The sequence below is a fragment of the Acinonyx jubatus genome, chromosome C1 (genome assembly GCF_027475565.1).
Source record: "Acinonyx jubatus isolate Ajub_Pintada_27869175 chromosome C1, VMU_Ajub_asm_v1.0, whole genome shotgun sequence".
Lineage (NCBI taxonomy): Eukaryota > Metazoa > Chordata > Mammalia > Carnivora > Felidae > Acinonyx > Acinonyx jubatus.
Window position 1 is genome coordinate 79,904,185 of NC_069381.1, and position 26,131 is coordinate 79,930,315.

The window sequence follows — 26,131 nt, forward strand, 5'->3', positions numbered from 1 at the left end:
ATCCCCATGAGAGACCATATCCATCCAGAAGAAGAGGGATTATCTCAGCAATTGGAAGAGGGGACTCCTTGGTGGAGAGTTAGATCATCTCTGACACTGGAATGCATACTCTCAGTTTGAGGCACCCTTTGTGAAGTGGCTGTATAGTAGAGAGCCAACAAGCCAGGTGTTTGGGGACTGATCCCAGATCAAAGGGATTTCCACTATTCGAAAGTCAGACAGGTACACTTCAGAACAGTCCATAGTGCTGACCAACGGACAGCACACCCTACATCTGTCCTTCTGGAGCATGTCTGGCTTCCATACTCAGGATCCAGACAGATCATTCTGTGGCGATAGCTACCCATATGACCCAGTTTTTTTTTCCCAAAGGTTCAAAGAGTTTTACTGTATAAACTGTTGTTTCCTGCTTCCTATTGAGAAGTTGATGGGTCTTTCCAGAAGTTACTTGGAATGAACAATAAAGCTCTTTATGAGAGTCTTCTGGGAGAGTAAGGTTGTACTGATGAATGCAGCCCAATAGTGATGTCCCCCTAGTGTAGACACTGAGCTGTGAATGCACAGCTGGATGGCCCATCGTACCTAGGGCCAGCCCATGTGGTTTGAGTGTCACCTGGGGCTGGTCCTTTCAGCATCTGCTAGCCGATAGCATGTGGGATCTCCCATTTTTCTGGGCCTCCTGGGTAAAGAATCCACGGTGTGTCGTTGCACTGTGCATTGGCACTGCATTTCCCTCAGCGTACAGGGGGAACAAAGTCACACATCTTCAGTCAATAGGCCTTCATGCTGATTTACAAATTCCATGAATAGAGAGTAGCAGCCTGTGTCCTGCTCCATGGGTACCTGTGCCTGTCTCCCTAGGTGAAGTCGCTTCCTTTGGGGAAGGTCCTCTTCTCTCCAACTGGTCCCTGAGGTGACTGTGACCTGTGCTCCCAAGCCTGTCTCACTGGGGTGGACATCCCCCACCTTCCCCCACCACTGTTGATAAGCCTGACTACCTTGTGGAAATCAGGACAGAGACAGAAAGAAAATTTTGGATGTTTACACTGTCTTAGCATTAAAAAAGTCACTGATGGAGTGATTCTAGGCTTGAAAAGCCAAGTTTTCTAGGAACAAAGCTAGTGCCTGCTTGATCTTTCTGTAACTGGATCTAGACTCCTTAGGGACTGAATTTCCTGTTTGTAATCTCCAGATTTTTATGGGGGTCTACGAAGACTCTCCAGTAGATATAATCCACTTGATTTGTTCAGTTGATTGAATTTATTATATATATATTGAATGTGCATGTATAATGGATACGCCCTGAGCTGAGCACCACAGGGATACAGAGTTAAGGGTCATGGGAAACAGGGAGTAAGGATGGGCAGTCAGGCTTGTAGCCCAGCTTCCATGCCCTCTTTAAGGGAAAATGGTGGCATAAAATGAGTAAGGTACATGTATATGTGATATGTAGATCTTAAGTGATAAGCCATGCTGTGCTGGGATGAACTGTGAATATGACATTGTATAAATAATACAAATATTGGGGTTTGCCAACGGTGCTTATATCAGATAAAGTTTGGCTAGAGATAGGATGAATGGGCTGTTTTTGAAGCAGCATAGGAGAAACTATGGTGTTTTAAAAATATTTTTTTGACTATGGCTCACAGTAAGAAATACATTTTACACTGGGATACATATACCTCTCCACACCCACATACTCTAAGAACAAAAGTTTTAGAAGAATAATACTTATTCTTCCTACATGTGATACACTCTGGTATTTTTCTATTCTATTCAATCATACTCTATTCTATACTGGCCCACTCAATTTCCTAAAAAAAAAATGGCTGATTATGAACCATTAGACTGAATTCAGGGCCAACTAAAGGATCACATATAGTGTGATAAATATTGCAGAACAGCTGAGTAAAAGTTTTGGAATCTGTTCACCCAGGTTCAAAGCTTGATTCTTGAATTTCCTAATTGCCCTGAGTAACTTGATGTATTGTCAATTCAAGCTGCGATAGACCAGGTTAACAATAGAAACAATAGAAATTTAAACAATAGAAATTTATTTTCTCAAAAGAAGAAAGAAAGAAAGAAAGAAAGAAAGAAAGAAAGAAAGAAAGAAAGAAAAGAAAAAGGAAAAAAAAGAAAAAGAAAAAAAAAAGAGGTGGGAGGCACCTGCGTGGCTCAGTCCATTAAGTGTCTGACTTTGGCTCAGATCATGATCTCGCAGTTCATGAGTTCGAGCCCTGCGTTGGGCTCTGTGCTGTCAGTGAATAGCCTGCTTTGGATCCTCTATCCCCCCTTCTCTCTGCCCTTCCCCTTTTCTTTCTCTCTCTCTCTCTCTCTCTTTTTCAAAAGTGAATAAGCATTAAAAAAAATTATTTTCTCAACTTTCTGGGGGAAATCTGAGATCAGGGCACTAGTATGGTTGAGTTCTGGTGGGGACTCTCTTCCTGGCTTACAAATGGCTGCTTTATTGCTGAATTGTTACATGGCCTTTTCTTGTGCATGTGCATGGAGAGAGAGATCTTTCTCTCTCCACCCCTCTTTTTATAAGGCCACTAATCCTATTGGACTCTTATGACCTCATTTAACCTTAATAACCTCCTAAGAGCCCTATCTTCAAATTCAGTCATATTAGATGTTAGGGCTTCAATATATGAATTTTAGAGAACTATAATTCAGTCTATAACTCTTAAATAAGTTATTTAACTTTTCTACATCTCAATTTATCAGTAAAATGAGGGTAATAATGCAGTGTGTATACCATTCATTTATTAACAATATTGATTGTGTACCCAACATGTGCCAAATCCTAGAGTGGAGACTCAAAAAAGCAGAGTAAAATCCTTATCCTATAGAACTGTTGTGAATAACAAATCAAATAAAGTGCTTAGCAAAATGCAGTGCTCAACAAACATTAGTTGTTGTCATTGCTAATTGGTACAAGACACACCTGGTTGAACTTGAGTCCAACTCCTGGATGTAGAGGAGGTATCTGCTCTGTCACATTATGAGCGAGATGCTGGATTCTATTGTTAATGTGGTTTCATAAGCCTATCCACATGCTTGAATATGCCCTTCTGTGTATTCTTCCCTCCACCCGGAGAGTCAGGCCCAGCTCTGTGGGGAATGAGGCTGCATCAAGATAAATGGCATGATTTTCCATAACTGAGATGGATAGGAATCATAGGGCCTCATAATCGAGATGGATAGATAGACATAAACACAGCTCTAATGCATCAGATCAGGGCTATAATAAAGTTATGAACAAAGAGCTGTGGGAGCACAGGAAAAAGAGACCAGCTCTGCTTCAGGGTGGGAAAGACTTCTCAGAAAAGTAAGATTGGAGCTTTTCCCTCTTAATTTTCAAGTAAAAATTTAAGGGGATGGCGAGGATGTTTTCAGCAGAGGGAGAAGTGCGGGCAAAGATGAATGCCCATGCCCGGGGAAGGACAAGGACCCAGGGTGGCTGGAGCAAGGTCTGAATTCTGTCTTAGGAGATACAGAAAACAAACCCTCAGGGGTTTTAAGCAGGAAAGTGTCCAGCAGCTTGGAGGAAGGTGGGAAGCCTTCCAGCTAAGAGGCTGTTTAATTCAGGTGAGAGATGATGAGGGCTTTCGTTGCAGGCGGCAGGGGAGGCAAGTGGGCACCTGAGCAAGATGTCTAGGAAGTTGCAGTTATGGGTCTCGGTGACTTACTGGATGTGGCAGATGAGAAAGTTGGAGTCAAGATGACTTGAAGGTCTTTCACTTTGGCATTCAGTGGGACCATAATCTGAGCAGGAAATACAGAAGAGTGAGTTTGGGGAATAGAAGGAGGTCGTGCTGGCCATGTTGAATTTGCATTATCTGCATGGTTTGTGTAAGCAAGAACTTTAAGAGAAGTAACCAGACTGATTAATGAGAGGGTGTTCAGCTTCAATTAGCTGCTGATAAACTTGTTAATCTAACTCCCCCCCCCCCAAAAAAAAACCATATCTGCAAGGTTGAGTTTGAAAACTACTTTGAATGTCTAGCTGTGACTGCATTGACAACAAGTGGGGAGGATGGGGCCTGACATGTTGCCTGTTTCTGATAGTGCATTCCCTGTTTCTTTATTTAGAACCTCTTACCAGTATTAATTAAACCCCAGTTAAATTTGACATTCCTTAACCTTGCATTGGATCAAATTCATTGCTACAGCAGAACCCATATGGCACAGAGACAGTTGTAGGCATCAGTTCATTGCTTATGTAGAGATACTGGCCCAGTGCCAACCAGTAATCACTGCTTTTTGTTAATAGACATGTTTGCTTTGCAGTCATTTCTATACACAGGGCTCTAGATTAATTAGATTGAAATCTGTCATCCATCTAAGAAACCACAAGAACTCATTCTCTGTGCTTCCAAGGGAAAGAGAACAGCAGATTTTGGCAAATTAAAAAAAAATGTGTATGCTTGTTGCCATAAGAACTTAGCAGACTATCCAAATAACCAGGGCATATGAAATTTTTGATAATTAATAAGGAGCATAGAGTGAGTTGGGGAGTTTAAGAGATGAGCCCTCAAAGGAATCAAGGTGAGATTCTTCTCAAGATATGAATTAGTCGAGTCTTTAAAAAGCACATTTTGTTCTTGTATTTGCTTCCCTGAAAGTTGACAGATTTTTTTGGGTGTGAAGATTTACAAAGAGAGCCCCCCTTAGCCATCAGGTCAGAGGTCTGTTCAAGTTGAAGAAGTAAATAGCCACCAGGTTTCTTTGCACTCAAGTTTGGTAGGAAGAGAGGCGACCTTCCAGGTGATTCTGCAGCAGAGTCTTGCTGTAACACTGCCTTTGGGGTGTATATCACCGAGCTGCCCCAGGCCGAGATCCCTTCAGCTTGGGTACCTTCTGCTCCACCACTAATGAAATCCCCTTAGACATGCCTTATGCTAAATTCTTTTCTGAAGTCAGTATTTCCAGACCTAGTCTCTCTAACAGATATTGTTTATTGTTTCTTATATGGAAGAGACAAAGATTCAAGTAGTATCCTAGAATTTCCACTCTACGCATATGAGTAATGTAGCCTTAATTCCCGATACATGTTTGTTGAATGAATGGAAGATGGAGGTAGAAAGTGTCTTTCTATGATGTTTCTATACATCTGCATTAGAAAAAGTCCCAATTGGCTATGTATCTTTAGCCTCTTAATTAAAAAAAAAAAAATCTATGCCATGCAGGGTTTAAAAAAAAAAGAGAGAGAGATTGGTTAGCCTGTTATTTAAATCATCTAGGTTGTTGCAAATATGAATGTTGCATTTTTAGCAATTTCCTATTTCATTTTTTTCAACTACCACTTTATATTTGTTGACCACTCATTAATTGGGTCACCATCTAGCTCTAGTGGGTGTGCAGAGACTGGCAGGTTGAGGTTGATGGATCTTTTCCTGCTTTCCATAGCAGTTTCCTCAAACAGTTGCATAGTGATCACACAGTAAACAGTCCCAGGCCAGCAGTGTTAGGGAGTGCTTCTAGGAACCTCCGTCTCTTTACCTACCCCGATCCCTGCTTCCCAACTTCCCCATGGAGAGAGGAGGATCTCCATTTCTTTACTTAATACTAAATGAGATCTTAGTTGTAGTGTAAAGTTACCAGTGACATTGGCCAGGGGAGAAGAGCCGTGGACAAGGGACAGACTAGGCAGAGGCAGAACAGATGGAGGAAAAGCGGTCAAAGACTTGATGCTTAAGATAAGGCAGAACAAAGATGACATCAGTGCTTATCCTCAAGAGGATCTCAAGGGCTGTGGATGCCTGCAGTGTGTCAGGGAAGGTAAGTTACAGCCAGGAGAGCAGGATCCATATGGTTGGATATCTGTTGCTGTATCTTATTTCTAGTTAGCTGGTTGTCATATACACAAGGGCAAATAGCCAAGCAGTGTTCACACAGAGACTTTTGGAGCAGTGTTCGTTGGGGAAACATTCTGAGCTGGAACAGCAATGGTGTGAGGTCTGCCACTGTCCATTGCATTCCAGGGCAACACATGGCGGTCTGGCAGGGCCACATGAGCCTGGGAGATGTACCAGCTGCTTGGGTAGGGAAGCACTGGGCCCTCCTTTGACAAAATCAGTGGTGTGGATATAACAGTAATATGACGTGGCAGAGCCTTGGCTCCAGCCCTCTCTTGCCAGCTCAGCGTTAGTGGTAAAGGGAAAACCAGGCCCTCACCTGTGGGATTAGGGAACAGAGCTCTAAGCCTCACAGTTGAAAATGTCTATCAGGGCAATCTAGGGGAAGGGTTCACCACATCCATTTCTCTGGTACTAGCTTCTCCCTTGGCATGTTGTGTGTGGCATCCAAGCTTGGGGTTGACCAGGATTGGTCATCCTAAGCACTAGGCCATAGGTCGCCTCCATGGAATTGCAGGAGCCAGAATCCTAGGAGGCCAGAAAGAAGGGGATTATTCATGAGCAATTTAATACTTACCTCTGACCAGCTGACCAAGGCCTTGTCTTCATAACTTACCAGCATGTTCTGGGAAAGACCTAGAGACGAAGAAATAATAGAAACTACCATTTATTGAATGCTTACCATGTGCCAGACACTGTGTTAAACATTTCATTTGTTTATGAATTATGTCAGTAATTGATTGCATCACATAAAGTTCAATAGCATTAAAGGTAAGGAGACTGAGACAATCAGAGATTAAGTCTTTGGCTCAAGATCATTTGAGTCATCAATGACAGAGCTGGGATTTCTACTCAGGAGGTCAAACTTGTATGCACTGTGCTTTCCTGCCTCATTGCCTCCAGTGGATTCTGTCCCAAGACTATGGAATCCAACTGTGTGTCCTAGTGGTTCTGTTTCTGGGGAGAATCCTTATATTGAGTTATGAAGCTCAATAATAGATATACCATCACATTAAAAAGTACTGGTGCACATGCTATGTAAAATATAGAAAACATGCAAGTTATTTATTTAGCCATTTTAGCAAGCACCTTCTCTGTGTTGGTTCTGTGCTAAACAGAATTTCTGCCTGCTTATCCCTTTGGTAGTTATTTTTAGATTTTAATGTGAAGCCTTGCCTTAAAAATTCAAAATTGATCATCTTGTGAGCCTCCTGAAGAGCATATGGACGGACTTAAAACAATTTACTGATTGACTTTATTAAGCCCTCCTTGTTTCCATGTGATTGTTACTTAGTATTTTAATTCTATCATGTTTTTAACTGCCCAATATTAGTCATTGTTTTGCCTTTTTAATTTTATTTCAGTCAATGGTTATTTAGAATTCCTGAAACATTGGCCCATTCCTTTGCTCACCCTTGTTTCTTGCAACATACTCATTTCCCCCAGGTTTGATTTCCTTCTTATGGAAGGACATCTGTTTGCCATTCTTTCACCCAAAACCCTTTCTTGATCTTGGTCTGAAATGCTTCCTTTGATCTTAATTTGTAATGATTGTTTAGCTGGTTATAAATTTTCTAAATTGATAGTCATTTTTCTCTCAGTACTTTTTCCCCCCATCTTTATGGAGATATAATTGCCATATAACATTGTACAAGTTTAAAAAAATTTTTTTAACGTTTATTTATTTTTGAGAGACAGAGCACAAGTGGAGGAGGGGCAGAGAGAGAGAGAGAGAGAGAGAGGGGAGAGAGACAGAATCCAAAGCGGGCTCCAGGCTGTAGGCTGACAGCACAGAGCCTGACTCAGGGCTCCAACTCACTACCTGTGAGATCATGACCTGAGCCTAAGTCAGATGCTTAACTGACTGAGCTACCCAGGTGCCCCTAACATTGTGTAAGTTTAAGGTGTATGAAGTGATGCTTCAATATACATATATACTGTGAAACCATTACCACAATTAAATTAGTTAACACACCTATTGCTCATGTAGGTACAATTGTGTGTGTGTGTGTGTGTGTGTGTGTGTGTGTGTGTGTGTGTGTGGTGAGGAAGTTTAAAATGTACTTTCTTAGCAACTTCCATATATAAAATACAGTACGGCTAACTATAGTCACCATGCCATATATTACACCCTCCTAACTTATCTCCCCGCACTGCCCAGCCACCAACCCAAGGCAACTACTGTTCTGTTTCTGTTGCTAAAGAATACTTTGCATTTTACAGTTGTTTCCCCTACAGTTTTACATAAATACAGTCATCCAATACATACTCTTTTTGTCTGACTTCTTTCATTCAGCAAAATAATTTGGAGATCCATCCATGTTTTTGAGTATGTCAATAGCTTATTAATTTTTGCCTCTGAGTAGTATTCCACTGTGTGGTGTGATAGGTAATGTTATGTATTAACCTGACTGCATAAAGGATTACCCCAAAGTTGGTGGAACATTATTTCTGGGTATGTCTGTCAGGGTGTTTCAGAGGAGATTCGATTTGAACTGGTGGACTCACAAAGTAGGATGCTCTCCCCAATGTGAGTTGTATCATACGATCTTTTGAGGGCTTAAGTAGAGCAAACATGTGGAGGAAGCAGGTATTTGCTCCTTTTCTTCATTGCCTCATTGTTTGAGCTGGGACATCTCTCCCATTCTCCTGCCCTCAGACTGGGGCTCCTTTGGCTTTCATACCTTTGGACCCAGATCGAATTACACCACTGGTTTTCCTGGGTCTTCAGCTTGCAGATTGTGGGATTTCTCCATCTCCACAATTGTGAGGGCAATTTCTTCATAATAAATCTCTCTTTTAAAAAATTTTTTTTAAATGTTCATTTATTTTTGAGAGAGATTGAGAGAGAGAAAGAGAGCATGAGCTGGGGAGGGGCAGACAGAGAGGGAGAAGCTGGCTCCCTCTGAAGCAGGCTCCAGGCTCTGAGCTGTCAGCACAGATCCTGACACGGGGCTTGAACCCATGAACCATGAAATTATGACTTGAGCCGAAGTTTGACACTTAACTGACTGAGCCACCCAGGAGCCTCATTAATCTCTTTTTATAGTCTACTGGTTTCTGTTGCTCTGGAGAATCCTAACTAGAACAAATGTAGATACTACAATTTATTTATCCATTCACCTGTTGATGAACTTGTATGCTGTTTCCAATTTTTGGCTGTTACAAACAAAACTGCTATGGCATTCATGTGGTAGTCTTTATATGGAAATATGATTGCATTTCCCTGCGAATGGAATTTGTGAGTTATATGGTAGGTGTGTTTAATATTTTAAGAAACTGCTTAGTTATTTTCCAACTAAAGGAAAAGTACCACTTTTCTTACCAACCAGAAGTGTATGATGGTTCCAGTTCTTCAAAATTCTCACCAGCACTTAACTTTGTATTGGAGGTAGGTCATTTTAATTTTGGACATTCTAATAGATATGTAGTGGTACCTCACTGGGTTTTAATTTGCATTTTCTTAACAACTAATGACGATAAACATTTTTTCATGTGCTTATTGGCTGTTGTTATTTCTCTGGTGAGATGTCTAATCAGACTTTTGTCCATTTTTAAAATGTTTGTTTATTTTCTTATTTCTTTAAAGGGTTCTTTATGTATTCTGGACACAAGTACTTTAACATGTATGCTTTGCAAATATTTTCTCCCTGTCTTTGTCTTGTGTTTTCATTCATTTAGCAGTGTCTTTTGAAAAGCAGATGTTCTTAATTTTGATGAAATCAATTTATTAACATATTCTTTTATGGATCATCCTCTTTGTGTCCTATCAATGCAATCTTTGCCTAACTTAAGATTACAAATATGTGTTGTCTTCTAGAAATTTTATGGTTTGGGGTTTACATTTAGATATATAATTCATTTTGAATGAACTTTTGCATATTATATACGTTGAAATTATTTTCCATTATTTGGAATGTTAATGCAAAAAAATGGAATGTTAATTCCAACAACATTTATTAAAAAGACTTATTTTTCTTTTGCTTTTGTTCCTTTGTCAAAAATAAATTGATCCTACCTGGAACAACATGGATGGATTTTAAGGAAAATTTTTGCTCAGTGAAAAAAGCTCACAATCTTGTACACTGCATGATTACATTTGTATAACATCTTTGAAATAAAAGTATTATAGAAATGGAGGAAACATAGCGGTTCCCAGAGGTTAGAAAGTAAAAGGTGGAGAGAGTGGGTGTGGCTATAAAGGGGTAGCAAGAGGGAGCCTTGCTGATAGAACAGAGCTGTCACTTGATTGTGGTGTGATTTCGTGAAGATATGCATGTGACCAGATTGCATAGAACTATATACACACACAGATGAGATGGTAAAACTAACCGTATCTGAGGATGTCAGTTTCCGGGTTGTGATATTGTACTATACGTAGTATGCAAGTTGTTACCATAGCAGGAGGCTGGGTGAAAGGTTTATAGGATCTCCCTGTATATTTTGTTCAACTTTCTGGGAACCATAATAATTTAATAATTTCAAAATAAAATTTTTGAAAGCCTCAAGTGGCCATATGCATGTGGGTTTATTTCTGGACTCTCAATTCTGTCCTATCAATTTATTTGTCGTCTTGATGCCAGTGCCAGACTGTCTTGATTACTACAGTTTATAAAAGGTTTTGGAGTCACTTAGTGTAAGTCTTCCAGTTTTATTATTTATTTTCAGAATTGTTTGGTATTATATTTCCTTCTCATTTCCACATGAATTTTAGATTTAGCTCTTTAGTTTCTAAAAAAAAATCTTGCTTAAGTTTATTGAGTTTATACTGAATCTCTAGATCAGTTTTGGGGAAATTGACATTTAACAATATTTAGTTATATGACCCATGAACATGACCTATCTCTCCATTTATTAGATCTTTAATTTCTCTAAGCAATGTTCTAATGTTTTCAGTGTACAGATTTTACATATCTTTTGTCCCATTTATTCCTAAGTATTTTTTTGAGGGCTTTAAATTATATTACTTTAAAATATTAATTTTTTATAGTTCATCATTAATATATATAAATACAAATGATTTTTTTAAATTGATCTTGTACCCTACAACCTTATAAAATTCCATTATTAGTTTTAATAGCTTTTTAAATAGTGCTTTGGATTTTCTACATAGACAATCATGTTCTCTAAGAGTAGAGACAGTTTTACTTTTTCCGTTTCACTCTCAATGTCTTTTTTCCCCTTGCCTTTTTGAAGTTCTTATAACCTTTAGTACTATGTTGAACAGAAGTGGTAAGAAAGGACGTCCCTGCTTTGCTCCTGATCTTAGGAGGAAAGCATTTGGTCTTTCACTATGAAGTATGATGTGCATTACTTTTTTCATAGATACCCCTTTATTAGGTTGAGGAAGTCCCTTTTCTTCCTAATTTATTGGGAGATAAAAACGAATTAGAAATGACTGTTGGATTTTGTCAAATGCATTTTCTGTATCTTTTTGGATAAACATATGCTTTTTTTCTTTAGTCTGTTGGCACGACAAATTACATTGATTGATTTTCCCATGTTAACCACCCTTGCATGCCCAGGATAAATCCCATTGGTCACCACATATTACCCTTTAAATATATTATTAGGTTGGCTTTTATAAAGTTTTGTTAAGAATTGCATCTATATTCGTGAGTGAATGAGCAGGTTTTTTTCTTCTTCTTTTCATAGTACTTTTATCTGGTTTATTACCAGGATTATGCTGATAAAATGAAGTAGGAAGTATTGTCTCGTCTTCAATTTTCTGGATGAGTATGTATAGAATTGGTATTATGTCCTCCTTAAATGCTTGGTATAATTTACCAATGAAGCCTTCTGGGCCTGGAATTTTCACTGTGGGAAGGTTTTTAACTACAAATTAAATCTCTTTAGGGGTGTCTGGATGACTCCATCAGTTAAGCGACTGACTCTTGATTTCAGCTTTAGGTCATGATCTCACAGTTCCTGAGATCGAACCCTGTGTCAGGCTCTGGGCTGACAGTGCAGAGCCTGCTTGGGATTCTTTCTCTTTCCCTCTCTCTCTCTGCCCTTTCCTCCCTTAAAATAAATAAATAAACTTAAAAATAAATAAATACATATCTTTACCAGATATAAGGTTGTTCAGATTATCCATTTTTTTTCTTGAATAAATTTTGGTAGTCTGTATCTCTTCAGAAATATATGCATTTTATCTAAGCTGTCAGTTTTATTGGCATAAAAAAACATGCTTAGAGTTGCAACTTTTTAGTTTTTTTTAAGTGGTCAATTTAGTGTTTATACTGTACACCTTTAACCTATCATAGTCTACCTTCAGGGATATGCTAATCACGTATAACCTAAGAAGTTTACAGCAGTAGACTTCCATTTCTTCCCTCCCAGACATTGTGCCTTTGTTGTCATAATTTTACTTCTGCATGGAGGGGTTAACTCTTGCTCACTGCTCTTTTTCTCTTCAACATCTCAGTTTTTCTTATGCGCCTAGAGTTGTTTGTGTGTGTGTGTTAGAATAGATATTTAAAATTTAATCTAGCAGTTCTGTAGTTTCTAGTCAGTGGGGAACGACAGTCTCAAGAGCTTAGACTCTAATGGGAGAAACAAATAATAAATATAATTATAGTTATTGAATACAATTATGATGTATACCATGGAGATATTATGGCAGGAGAGTTTCCTAATCTAGGCTTGGAAGTCTCTAAAGAGAGGACTTTTAAGAGGAGACCCAAAGGGTGAATAGCAGTTGGACAGAAGAAATGACCTTGGAGTAGAGAAATTGTGTTTCAGGTGTAGAAGACAATGGATACAAACGTGTGTTAAGGGAGTTGATAGAAAACCAACATGACTAAAACATGTTGATCAAGAGATAGACAAGTGAGAAAGGGAATTTTAAGAATTTTGAAAATTTCAATTGTTAAATGTTAGTGGATGAGGGTGGGGACTTGGGGGAAAAATTCAGGAAGAAAGAATGAAATGTGAAGTGCAAAGAGAAATGTGCTCACCAGCAGTGGAAGCTGTTAACCCTGACAGGTGTACTATAGCTAAGATAGCCAGCTATTCATTTACTTTATGTATTTTTTCCCGCTTAACATCTATTATGTGTCTACCCAAGAGGAACTGTGCTTTCGATATCATCTAAGAACAGACATATAATTAAATGGTTAAAATATGTTTGATAAAGAGAAAGATAATTTATTAATTTAAGTGTTAAGTAAAGCTGGCATTTTTTAATTACTTTTTAATTTTTAGATTTTGGACTTAAAGGCAGATGAGTGTGGGAGCTTACAGTATTGGAGACACATTTGAGACAGTCCAGCTGTCAGCCCCACAGAGTGGAGGTTGGAAGGAGACAGTGCAGAGACTCGTGTTCACGTTTAGGAGCTATGGAGCTTGGGACTAAGCAAATTGTATTTCCATCACCCTCCTACCTTTTAATGGAAGAGAAATTTGGGTTGAAATGAGCACAAAGGTCATTCTTGATCAACAGGTGTAAGAGGATCAAGGAAAGCACTTGGTGGGTCCCCAGGGGCCAGGAATAGGTCTTCTTTAAAATGGAAGACAGTGAGAGTTAGGTTCTTTTTTCATGCTGAAACCTGACCTACCAGACATCAGTTCTTCATCTCTACCTCTTTCTGCTGTGGCTATGAATCCCTTCAAAATGTAGGACCTGGGGAATCACACCATTGTACCAGCTCTCAGTGATAGCTCTGCATAAGGTAGTGAGTGTGAGAAGGGAAGCACAGAGGTAGGGTTTGGGCTTGGCGATGGGATGTGGTCTTTGAGATTAGTGTGGTTAAGGAATACACATTGAGGACACATATCACTCTTTCTTTAAATTTGTGCAAATGACTCCTCCATATGACATCATGAAACAGACTCACTGAGTTGGCTAAAACATCGTATGCTTTAGTGATCCCACCGAGAATGGCAGCTTTCCTCTATTCATTTGGAATTTGTGCTTTATTTACTATTTTCTTAGAGTCCCGTTGCCATAAAACTGAAGAGAAGTTCTCGGTATATTTTACTAATGTGAAAAAATATGTATCCCTCCTTCCAAGTAAGTGGTGTGTGCATGTGTGTGTGTGCGTGTGCACTTGCCTTGTCTTATCATCGTAGAAGGACAAAGCATTGTGTTTTGCAGAACCAGATGGGGAAATTGGGCCAATTGTGTGTCTGGATACTTGTGTCTAGAATCCACAAGCCAGAACAGTTGTGGTTGCTGTGACAGGAGCAAGTTTTACGGCCACACAGCTAAGAGAAAACTTGCAGGTACAAGCACTGCTTGCTGGGAAACTGTGTTTGTGTGTGCACAGAGTATTTTTGTGGGGTGCTCACTATAGAGAACAGCGTCTCCTATCAACATTTTAAGACTGAACATTTCTCAAATACAACTTGACTTGCTGCTTGTCTTATGAAAGACTGGAGGCCTAAAGAGTCCCATAGATTATGTTCGTGGCCTGCCCTGGTGATACATGTGTAAATTACTATGCTCCAAACTCATTTTCTGGCCTGTTGTTGTCCTATAGAGGTTTTTAGTTTCTGCCACAAATAAAGGATGGATGGCTCCTACAGCGTGCAGTGTTGCTGAGAGTGAGAAGCTATGGTTGGCCAACGGTATCCAATGTATGCAAATATGTTCTAAGGGGTCCTACCATGACACTGGATATAAAAATATTTTTGTAAGGACAAGGTTTAATAACCATTTCAGACTCCACTTAAAGGCCACAAGGGAATTTGGCTTTAATGGGGCTGAATGTGTGTGACTAATGTGCTCAGACACTGTGGCCAAGAACTCAGGTGTTTAGAGCACAAGAGTAACTAGCTTAAGACTGTATATGTTTAATCATCAAGTGTTCCAGTTAATCCTACTGGCTAGTTAACTGCTCACAAATGCATAGGGTTGGTAAGTATGACAGGAACAGCACAAAACCCTCAGCAGGTCTGGGAGAAATGATGGGACATGTGCACATACATATGTATGCATGCAGGTGTGTATGTAAGTATACATGGAGGTAGGCAGGGGTGGGAGGAAGAGATGCCAGTGGATTTAAAAATTGTGAGGATATTCTCTGGCTAGGAATAGCAAAGCCTATCATTATGTATGGACATAAGATTAAGGTCCAACCAGGCACCTGGGTGGCTCAGTTGGTTAAGGATCCGACTCTTGGGGCGCCTGGGTGGCTCAGTCGGTTGGGCATCCGACTGCTCAGGTCATGATCTCGCGGTCCATGAGTTCGAGCCCCGCGTTGGGCTCTGTGCTGACAGCTCAGAGCCTGGAGCCTGTTTCGGATTCTGTGTCTCCCTCTCTCTGACCCTCCCCTGTTCATGCTCTGTCTCTCCCTGTCTCAAAAATAAATAAAACGTTAAAAAAAAAATCCGACTCTTGATTTTGGCTCAGATCATGATGAGCCAGGATTTTGGCTCAGATCATGATGTCACAGTTTGTGAATTCAAGCCCCACATCAGGCTCTGTGCTGACAGCATGGAGCCTGCTTGGGATTCTCCCTCCCTCTCTCTCTCTCCCCGTCTCCTTCTCTGCCCCTCCCCCCACTCACACTCTCTTTCTCTCTCTCCAAATAAATAAATAAACTTTTTTTAAAGGGAAAATAGATGATTCAACGGAAAGAAAGAGGTATTTGAAGTTTGAATACAGGAAACACTAGAGCTGCTTTTTCTTGCTCAGAACAACAGAGCAAGATAAGCAGCTAAGAGATCAGAGCCCAAGATCTGCACTATGTGGGAGACCTTGAAAAGGGTATGGACTCCTGGTTCCATAGTTGGTATGAGGCTAGTGCTGGCCTGAGGTGGGTCTGCACATAGGGACAAGAGTGACTGGAGAAGTCAGTAAGGCCCGAAAGGCATATGTGACCAGGGGAGATGAGGCCAACATGGTGTTCTTTAAAACCATATGTTAGAGGGCCAATTTCAAAATAATCACCTGCTATATGACTCTCCCTTGACCATCTTTCCAGTGATTACGGTTGTAACGCATTTCTTTCCTCTGTCTTCTTTTCATTTCAGGTCTGAGATATAGAATGCTGAGATTTCAGTCATCAGCAGTAGAATTCCAGTCAGGAAACATTGCCTAGAGGGCTTGGAGACATAAGGCTAAATGACTAAAGAGAAAAGTTCTCTTAGAGCGAATGTGCTTCCTGATTTCCTAGGAAACTCCCTTTACCAACCTCCATGGTTAGCAGCTGTCACCTTGACTATCTTCCCCAAACCTCCACCTCATCCATGCCCTGTTTCCATTAATAGTTGACACAAGTTTGTGGAGAAAATAGAAGCCATCAGGTATAAACTCCCATAGTTTCTTTGTTCTTTGTTCTGACTCTGTTCATCTTCATCTTCCCTCTTGACTCGGGTTGGGAAGACTAAGGCCACCCTACCCATGTCCTCTTGATCTGCTCTCCCTTCGGTCCTCAAACTACAACATCCCCTCTCCTGAAACTGACTAGCCACTGTCACCACTGATCTTATAGTTGCAAAAGCCAATGGCTATTCTTTAGATCTTTTATTTTTGTAACTTTTCACATGATTGATCGTATTCTCATTTTCAGAAGGTCTCTTTTGTGTTGGATTTCATGGAACTATTTTCTTCGAATTCACTTACCTATTACTTTTGATTAATCCTTTTTCATTTTTTTTTCTTCCTTGGACTGCCTTTAAATATCAGTATATTCAGCAATTTATTAATTACAAGGGAGAATGAATAACTTCAGTGGAGAAGCCTAGCAGATACCAACTTAATTAAGTGATCAAAGTGAACATAAGTAATGAGACAAATCAAGATTCTGTTCCCCTTAAGAGGAAACAATGAGAAGAACACAGCATCTCCTGTGACATTCATGTCAAAGATGTATAACCCGTTTCATGAGAAACATCAGAAAAATCTAAATTGAGGGTTGTTTACGAAACAAATGGCTTATAATCTTCAGAAATGTTGAGGTCCTAAGAGTCAAGGAAAGACTGAGTAACTTTTCCAGACTGAAAGAGATAGGTGAGACATGACAGCTAAATGCCCTGTGTGATTCTGAACTGCATTCATCTGATCTATAGGACATTATGAGGACAGTTGGCAGAACTTGAAGGGGATTCTGAGGATTATTAGTGATGTATCAGTGTTGATGTCCTGATTTTTTTCTGGTTATACAGGGGAATGTGTTTGTCAGATACACATAGTAAGGTTTTCTGGGATGATGGAGCATCAGGCCCGCAATCTTTCAAGGCAAAAGTTCTTTATATTTGCAACGTCTCTATAAGTTTCTGGGCTTTTTCCAAATTAAAAATAATTATATAAAAATTATAACCTGTGGTTTGGATCAGGGCATCTAGGTCTAAAAACAGAGTAGAAGAGGTTGATGAGTACTGTGGGGCATATAGGATGGGGCAAGGTTGCTTAAACGGACTGTAATCTCGGACGGATCCCAAGTCCTTGAGTTGTAATAATTATACACTGAGAAAAATACTGAAGGAATCTTAGTGACCTTACACCCAACCATTGAGAATCAACAGAAAATCAAAGAGAAAGAAAAGAAGGAAACTCAGACAAAGCATGATCACACGAGAATGCCAGAAATGAGAATTTATTTTTCACTGGCAATGACTAGAAATGGGCATCTCTATCTCTGTCTCCTCTCCGTATCTATCCCTAGCTCTCTCTGTCTATCTATTTCTTCTCCCCCAGCTTGTTATTATTTGATGAAATCTGATGTTAAAAAGACTCTTTAGTGGGTATGTAAAACCACATTCTTGAACTTGAAGATTTGGCTGGTCATCCAGTTACAGTTTAGGCGTCTAAGAGGATATTCTTCTTTTTGGATTTTAGCAGGTCATGAGTCACTTAAACATGTCCCCTAAGGGGGCCCCAAAAAAGACAGTCTCCCATCTGACCTTGTCTAGCATAGCAAGTCTTTCAAAATGGCACTTCCCCAGGGACTGCTCCTGTTCTCATCCGTCATGCAGGACTTACCCTTGTTTTATAGAGGGTGGCCTGTAGCCTCCTTGCCTTCTCAAGACAACTTTTTACTTAAAAATAGAGTGCAGCCTTCTTGTATCATATACGGCCTTAGGTCATGTTGGCGCATTTCTGCTGAGTGGATGTCTGCACATGCACATTTATGTGTATTCAGCTATCGTGTATCTATGTATTTATTTAAATTTCCCAACTGAAAAATGGTCATAATAAAAAAAATTTAATGGAAAGCAACAGACAAAAATAAAACAACCAAATCATTTGAAATCCCATCCAGAGAAAACCATTGTGGCACTTTGTTGTGCATTCTTGAAGACTTTTTTCCTGGGCAAATATATATGTACATATATATGTATGTGTGTATATGTATATTTATGTGTTAACAAAATAAGATCATACCAAAGTACTCCTCTATCACCTGCCTTTTTTTTCACTGAATAATCTTTTGCAATTATCTTCCCATTTCAATAATTATAGACCTATAAATTTTTTTGTTTCCCTAGTATTTCATTGTGCAACATTCCACACCATTAAATGCTTATAGTATTCTCAGTTTTTGTTATTGTAAACTTCAGTAGATATCCTTATACATATACATTTGTGCATTTGTTTAATTATTTTCTTTGGATAAATTCCTACAAGTGGGCTTTCTGAGTCAATGGTTTGGGGATGCTTTTGATATCTATTAACAGACAGCATTCCAGAAAGGTTGTACCAATGTACATGCCTGCCAGCAGTGTTATGACAATTGTTTTGAGGCATAATTTATACAGAGTAAAGTGCACAGACCTGAAATGTATTGCTCAATGGATTTTTACAAATGTATGTATTTGTGTTAACTAACATTCAGACCAAGATGTAGAACATCCCCATTACCCTAGAAAGTTCCCCCTTGAAATAATCACTATTCTGAGTTTTGCTATCCTAGTTAGCTTTGTTCTTGAACTTGATATAAATGGAATTCTATAATACATACTTTTGTGTATCTGGATTCTTTTGCTAAACATAATATTTTGGAGATTTATTTCTATTTTTGTTTATATCAGTGTAGTAGCACCCTTTATTCATAGGAGACTTTTAGTGGATGCCTGAAACCACAGGTAGTACTAAACCCCTATATATTCTGTGTTTTTTCTTATATATACATACATATGATAAAGTTTAATTTCTAAATTAGGTACTGTAAGAGATTATCAACAAGAACCAATAACATAATAGAACAATTATAATAACATACTATAATAAAAGTTATGTGAATGTGGTCTGCTTCAAGATATCTTATTGTATAGTATTTACTCTTCTTGTGATGATCTGAGATGATAAAATGCCTGCAAGATGAAGTGAGGTGAATTGTACAGGCTTTGTGACTCCCTGTTAGGCTACTATTGACCTTCTGAAAATATGTCAGGAGGAACATCATCTGCTTCCAGACCATGGTTTACCCAGCATAACTGAAACTGTGGAAAGTAAAACTTAGGATAAGGGGGATTCTTGCATTCCCTCTTTAAAAAAAATTCTAGGTATATTTCACTATATAATGGTACTGTAAACATTTTTAATCCATTCTCCTGCTGATGGGTATTTGTGTTGTTTCAAGTTTGAGGCTATTTTGAGAAGTTGTGGTGAATATGCTTTACATATCTTTTTTGTGAATATATTCATTCATTTCTACTGGGTGTATATTAAATAGTGGAATTGCTGGGCCATCAGATTGGGATATATTTAGCTTTATTAGAGCTACTGCTAAACAGTTTTTTATAGTTATTGAGGCAATTTACATTCTCATCAGCAGTGTATTAAACGTTCTAGTTGCTCTCCATCCTCCTCAGTACCTGAAAGTCCTTTTCTGGTCTTCTCTGGCCATCGCCGTTAAATATATGATGGGAAGCATTTATCTCCTATCTTGGTTTATACGCTTAATCCAGCTCTTAACTAAACTCATTCATTCATTAATTCTTATATTTAGCTAATAAATATTTATGAAGCAATTTTTATATGTCTGGTACTGTATTAAGCCTTGTGGATACAACAAGTAAGAATAAGCTCTTAAGAAATGTATAGCCTAACAGAAAAGACAGAGATATAAGCACCTAATTAAATAGATGATGAATGGCATAGCATAAGCATGTACTTGCACAGAAGCACGTGGTCATGCAGAGAAAGATTAACTAATATCAAGGAGTGAGAGAGAGGGGATGGCAAATGAGAGCCTGAGGTTCCAGAAAAGAAAGGCTAGTCATAGCTGTTATTGAACACGCAGTATTCTAGATACTGTGCCAAGTGCTTTCTGTGTCTTCCCCTAGTCTCCGGGGTAGGTTATATTCTTACTATGCTCCTTCTAGGAGTCCACTGTGGCATGGGGAAGTTAAGTAACGTGTCCACAGCCACACAACTACCAAGTGAGGAAGCTGGGATTTGAACCCAGGAAGACCGACTCTAGAGCAAACTCTAGACCCCTGCCTAGGAGGTGTGTAGCGGGAGGGTCTTGCGAAGGCATTCTAGGCAGTGAACGCAGCTGTACGCAGGCAGGAAGATAGGATACAGTCTAGCAAGTTTGGGAAACCTCCAGCAAGAGGCCCGAGGGTACATGGTAATCGGAGCAAGAAGAGATTGGAGAGGAAAGCTGGCAGGGGCCAGATCTGGGGAGAAGGGAAGCTAGCATTTGTGCGATGGCTTTTCACTGGGGGTCGCCTCTCCCTCCGCCCCGTCACCAAACTCCAAACAATACTTAAAATGTTTCATCACGTCGTCGAATGAGCCATTTGGGCACACTTGCCAAACAACTGAGCATTCCAGTTTCCTCGAATGGAGTGGAAAGAATTACTTGAAAGTGTGCGAGCAGACCCTGGTTTCACGCGCCGGCACCCTTGCCCGGTGCATTCTGTTTAATGCACCCATCTGCTGGTGAGGCGGTGGCTTTCAGATGAGCTGAGGTCAGTGTTCCTGAGCCCTCGGAAAGGGACCAGTCATAAAGGATAAAGCCCACGCAAAGGCTCGGATGTGTAGTGCAGTGGGCGACGCCAGATTCTGCTAAAATAGGAATAAGTTAAAACACGCACACTGTGAAGCATTTGTCTGGTTAAATAATTTAACAGGTCTCGCCTTCCTGCTTCAGTCAGTTTGAACAGAAATGCTTCTCTTGGGGCTTCTCCTTGTGAACATCATCAGACTAATCATGTGGAAGCCTGCCTGGTTGCCAGTTGGATTGGGGGAGAGAGAGTGGGTGCCTGGTGGTCCTGGTGATGATGGGAAAGGAGGCAAGGCAAAGTATACCTTTGGGGAAAATGCAAACTTTTCTTGCCCGAGGAGTGTGTGTGTTAGTATTCAGAGACTGTTGGCCCATTGTTTGCGACTCCAGCTTTCTCAGCAGAATGCGTGGCAGATGGCTTACATTTGCATTAGCCTTCTGGAGAAGGAATTTGCTACCAACAACAGAAGCTGCAGCTTTTCTTTTCAGAATTTACAACAAATTGGCCAGAATGGCAATTTAAAAAAAAACATTAGCATCACTATTTCCACATTCCCTTTCTGAATAGGGTAAATGATTCCCTCTCCAACTGTGTCATTTGCACTCCCCCCCCCAAATGTTTATTAAAATGATTTAGGTATTTCATTATGCAAAATGACTTTTATAAAAAGACCTTTCTTTTTGCCCCACAGTCACACATAATTTCTTTTGTCACTTGTTATAGAGTGGAGTTATGTGAAGTTAGGACATATTATTTGTTCTAGTCTGTATTGGATAATTTATTACATTAAGAAACCAATAATTTTCAAATATAATCAGATTTAAGTTTTTAATAAGATTCATCTTCCCATTCACACTTGCTTAATTTAAGGATATTAAATCTGCTCAGGAACGAGCTGCCTCTCAAAGCCTTGTGTGCCCATTAAAGGGCTTTATTCCTGATGTGTTAATAGGATTTAATTACATTACCGTCTTCATGCAGAGTCACAGTGCAATAGTTAACCGTGATAAGCCAAGCAAACAACCGCCTGAAAAGGAAGTGGTGCATGGTGGTTGGTTTATCGGCTTAGAAAATCAAGACGATTATTATTTTAAAATTGATGGTTGCATGCATTTGCATCATGTTTGGTTCAAATGGTGGAGAGAACAAACTTTCTTTTCCTTTAAAAAGAAAATCACTTAAAAGGCCACCCACATAAAAGGTGAACAATAAACACTTAACAGAAACTACTTAATTGCCATTTATCTTTTGAATTGCAATGAGATTTTTACTATCTACTATAAAGAGATTGGTTTCAACAGTTTATCCTGCTATTCTTTTGTCTTTTTGACAATCACATCCATGATTTGGGGTTCAGAATAATAGCTGTGTTCATTGTTAAAAAGTAATGATTTTAAAATTGCTCTTTTATCCTGTCTTAAACTTTTTTTTTTCTGTTCCTGACCTTGCCCCAGCACCAATTCCTGGGTCCCCCAGTTAGTTCAATGACAGATCACAGAGCTTGGGGATTCTATGGCCTGACAAGAGAAGGCGCCTGGATACATCCCTCAGTAAATCTTGTCAATTTCTCCATCAAGATCATTTGCATTGATTGGAAGTGTTGACTTCTGTGAATTTCCGTTTCGTGTGAACTTGACAGAACTCAGTACTTTTTGCTCATCACAGATGCCTGTGAAATAGAAGAATGATTTTTAGAGCATTCCAATGAATGAAAAAGAAAAAAAAGAGAAAGAACCTGGCAATATGTTATCTGGTTGAACTTTTCACTTCCAAAGTGATTGACAATTTCTGCACATTTTCATGAGACATCACAGACCTGGCAAACAAAATTTGAGATGGTATACAGTCTTGTTTTACTCTATTAAAAGTTGTTATGGAGATAGGGGGGAAAAGTATGAAAAGGCACCAGAGCTAATTTCTTTTTTAAGTTTATTCATTCTTGAGAGCAAGAGAGACAGAGTGGGGGGGGGGGGCAGAGAGAGAGGAAGACACAGAATCCGAAGCAGGCTCCAGGCTCTGAGCTGTGGGCACAGAGCCCGACACGTGGCTCAAACTTAGGAACCATGAGATCATGACCTGAGCCGAAATTGGACGCTTACCCAACTGAGCCACTCAGGCACCCCTGCACCAGAGCTAATGTTTTTTAAAAGTCACTTTCTACCTTGGTCTGTCAGGATGATATTTCTGATGCCACTTTTTTCCTGAGCTATGTTGGTGGGAGGTGGAGAGAATGGGAAGAGAGCTCTGCCCACGCCATTGTTCAGCTTCTCTCCGAGCCATCCACTTTGATCTCTTCCATGTATCGGGATTTTGTATACATTTTTAAAGAAGCTCCACTTTTCAAAAAAAAGTTTGAAAATCAAAGAACACTACTTTCTGTTCATCCCTCAGCTCATTTATTTAACGTTCCTTAAATTGTCAATTACTGCATGTTCCTGCCATGTTCTTCTCAGACATTGTGGTCCACCGTGGGAATACAAAAGTGAGTGAGAAATCTCCTTATCTTCAAATATATCTAACTACATTATAACCAAGCTGGAGAGATAGCAGATATGAATGCAGAATACTGTAATATTCCTAACTAAACGAAGTATAGTTTCTGCCATTCTAGCAGATCTTAATAGTACTTCATAAAATATTAATGTACTTTATTTACATAGTTAATTATATACACAGTTAATATTATCTCAGAGTTCACACTTAATGAATCTAACTTGAATGAATCCATAAGAGGACAATGAACAGCTGTGCACACTCCTATAGCTTTCAGAAATCATAAGCAGATACTGCCAAAAGGCTCTGTGACTTGGTGGTTACTGAGAGGCAACCAAATGGAAGACTATGTTAATCATAATTACGATTTTAAAAATTAGGCCACACAGAACAAAGGGCATGTGGAGTAGGAGGCCGGCGTACAAGTTCAGGGCTGAGCAGCACCTTTTTCCTTCGCTGTGTTCCTCCATGTTGATTACAGCCCTACAGTTATTCACATCTCATGTATCTGAATGCTTATCCTCCAGCGTCTTGCCCCAAGCTTTCAATCATTGTTTTCTTTCTTCTGTTCATCTTCATCTCCCTGGAGCTTCCTTTTAGTGTTGTAGTTCCCCCGCTACTCCTCTAACGTTCAAGTAGCATCTCTTCTGAGATTCTCGTAGAGCACACATGCGCATGCGCTCTCTCACACACGTACGTAGTTGCACAACGGTAAAGCGGTAAAGAGAGGCCGCGTCCTATGTGGCCAGTGAAAAGTTGTTTGGTGTGGTTGAAGTGCAGGCGCAGTAGGGGGAGAAAAGGGTGGGGGGTTGCCAGGGGCTAGCGCTGGTGGTGGTGACACAGGTGCACTGGCCTGCAGGTGGAAGAGAATTCTGGATTCAGAGTTTGGCAACAGGAGCTGCAGCTGTACCTTGATTTTCAGAATAGTCATAGCTCTGGAAAAGTAAAGTGAATTTCTAAATCTCTTTAAATTGTTTTCGTATTAAAATTATTAGAGTCCTTTCTTTGGAGAAAAATTTGGTCTTAATGTATTGTAAAATGATACTTAAAGCCTATTGATGTCTACTTGTCCTTTTCTTCTTTAAGGCCCAGTTCTATGTGAATCTCCACATTTTCCCAGTGTGTTTTACTTCCTCTGAAGTTTTGTGGTACTAGTCAGATGCCATCTTTGTAATCTATTTTTTAAAATACTATTGAAAAAGTTATCAAAAACCTGTATATTAGACTATAAGGATAACCACATGTCCTCTCTCGGTTTATTTCCTTTTCTGGGAGAGGGTACTGTTCATTGACTTTGTTGTCTATCAATAATTAAGGGCTCGAACTATGTGAAGTTATACATTGACTTGTGGGTTTGTAGGTAGATGGTTTGCTAGAAATCATCTTTGTTAAGCAGATAAGGTAACCGTAAAGGTTTTGGTTTGGTGCCTTAGAGGGCACTAACCAGTTCCGTATCTAATTAACAAACTGTTTTAACAGACTTTTATTAAATTTCCAATGCTCTTTGAGTCAGTTTACCAACTTACTGTTTTCCTCATTCACTCATGAGCTCGTTACATCCTTTCACGTGCATTCATTCTGTTTTGTAGGAGAGTCATGTTTTCAGCTTTTTGGGCGAATAGTATACTTTGATAATATAATCATAAATACTTTATAGGCTTTAAAAGACTAAAATACCAGAACTTGTATATTGTCAATGCCATCAGAGCTGGTTTACGAGTCATTTCACATGATAGCTTTGACTCATTTCGATCTAAAATCATACTTTATGGCTGGATCGTCCTCCTTGGTTAGTAGATATCTTTGTATAGTATTCGTTTGTTTTTTTTTTACCTCTTAAATCCAAACCTTTCAAAAGGATGGGTGGGAATTTGTTATCACTGAGGATACATGGGAAAACAGCAGTGATATAGGATCTGCTGGAAGTTATAAAATAGGACTATCTTAAATGCTTTTCTTTAAAGGTGGCATTTGGGAATACATCTACAGCTTTCCAGCCAACTACTCAGGGTTTAGTTCAATTCAACTAACTTTTATTGGGCATTTACTCTGGACCAGGCACTGTGAATGGGCCCTGGGGTATAAAGATGAATGGGTTGTAGCTGTGGGCTTCACATATTTATAGCAGAACGTGATGAGAACAACAGTGTATATATATATCCAAGTTCCATTACAGAGGAGAGAATTGGTTCCATCTCTAGGTATTAAGGAGTGACATTTGGATTTCTTTCCAGGATAAACTGGTGTTCCTCCAGCTGACATGTTTGGGGGAAGCAAATGTTCAAGTACAGTATTAAGGAGCTTGGCATTTTTGGAATTGGATGTGGTTTAGCATGACCGGAGCTTCAAGTTCAGTGTGGAGAGATGAGAGAGAAGAGGCATGGAGTGAGAAGGAGGTGGCCCACTGAGGACCTGTGGAGGGCTTTAAACAATGTATTGTCCCCTGTTGTTGCTCTAACAAATCTCCATGAATTTAGTGGCTTAAAGCACTAAATATATTCTCTTACAGCCTGGGGGTAAGAACTCTAAACTCTGCTGGCAGACCACCTCATTCCTTCTGGAGGCTCGAGGGAAGAATCTGTCTCCTTGCCTTTTCCAGCTTCTAGAGGCTGCCTGCATCCCTGGGCTGGTGTGCTACCCTCCACCCCCATCATTCCAATGCCTGGTTCTGTTGTCAAGTTACCTTCTCTGACTCTGACCCTCCTGCTTCCCTCTTCTAATAACCCTTGTGATTACCTTGGGCCCAACTGGGTAATTCAGGATAATAATCTTCCCATCTCAAGATCCTTAACTTAATCACATCTGTAAAGTCCCTTTTGCCTTGTGAAGTTACATATTCACAGGTTTCAGAGATTGGGATGCAGACATCTTTGTGA

At 39.6% G+C, this 26,131-nt stretch overlaps 1 long non-coding RNA gene across 1 annotated transcript in view; it reads left to right on the plus strand.

Moving 5' to 3' along the window:
- LOC113599245 (uncharacterized) overlaps positions 1-26,131 on the plus strand; it is a 122,490-nt gene that overhangs the window by 26,915 nt on the left and 69,444 nt on the right. The gene's annotated exons all lie outside the window — the stretch shown is intronic.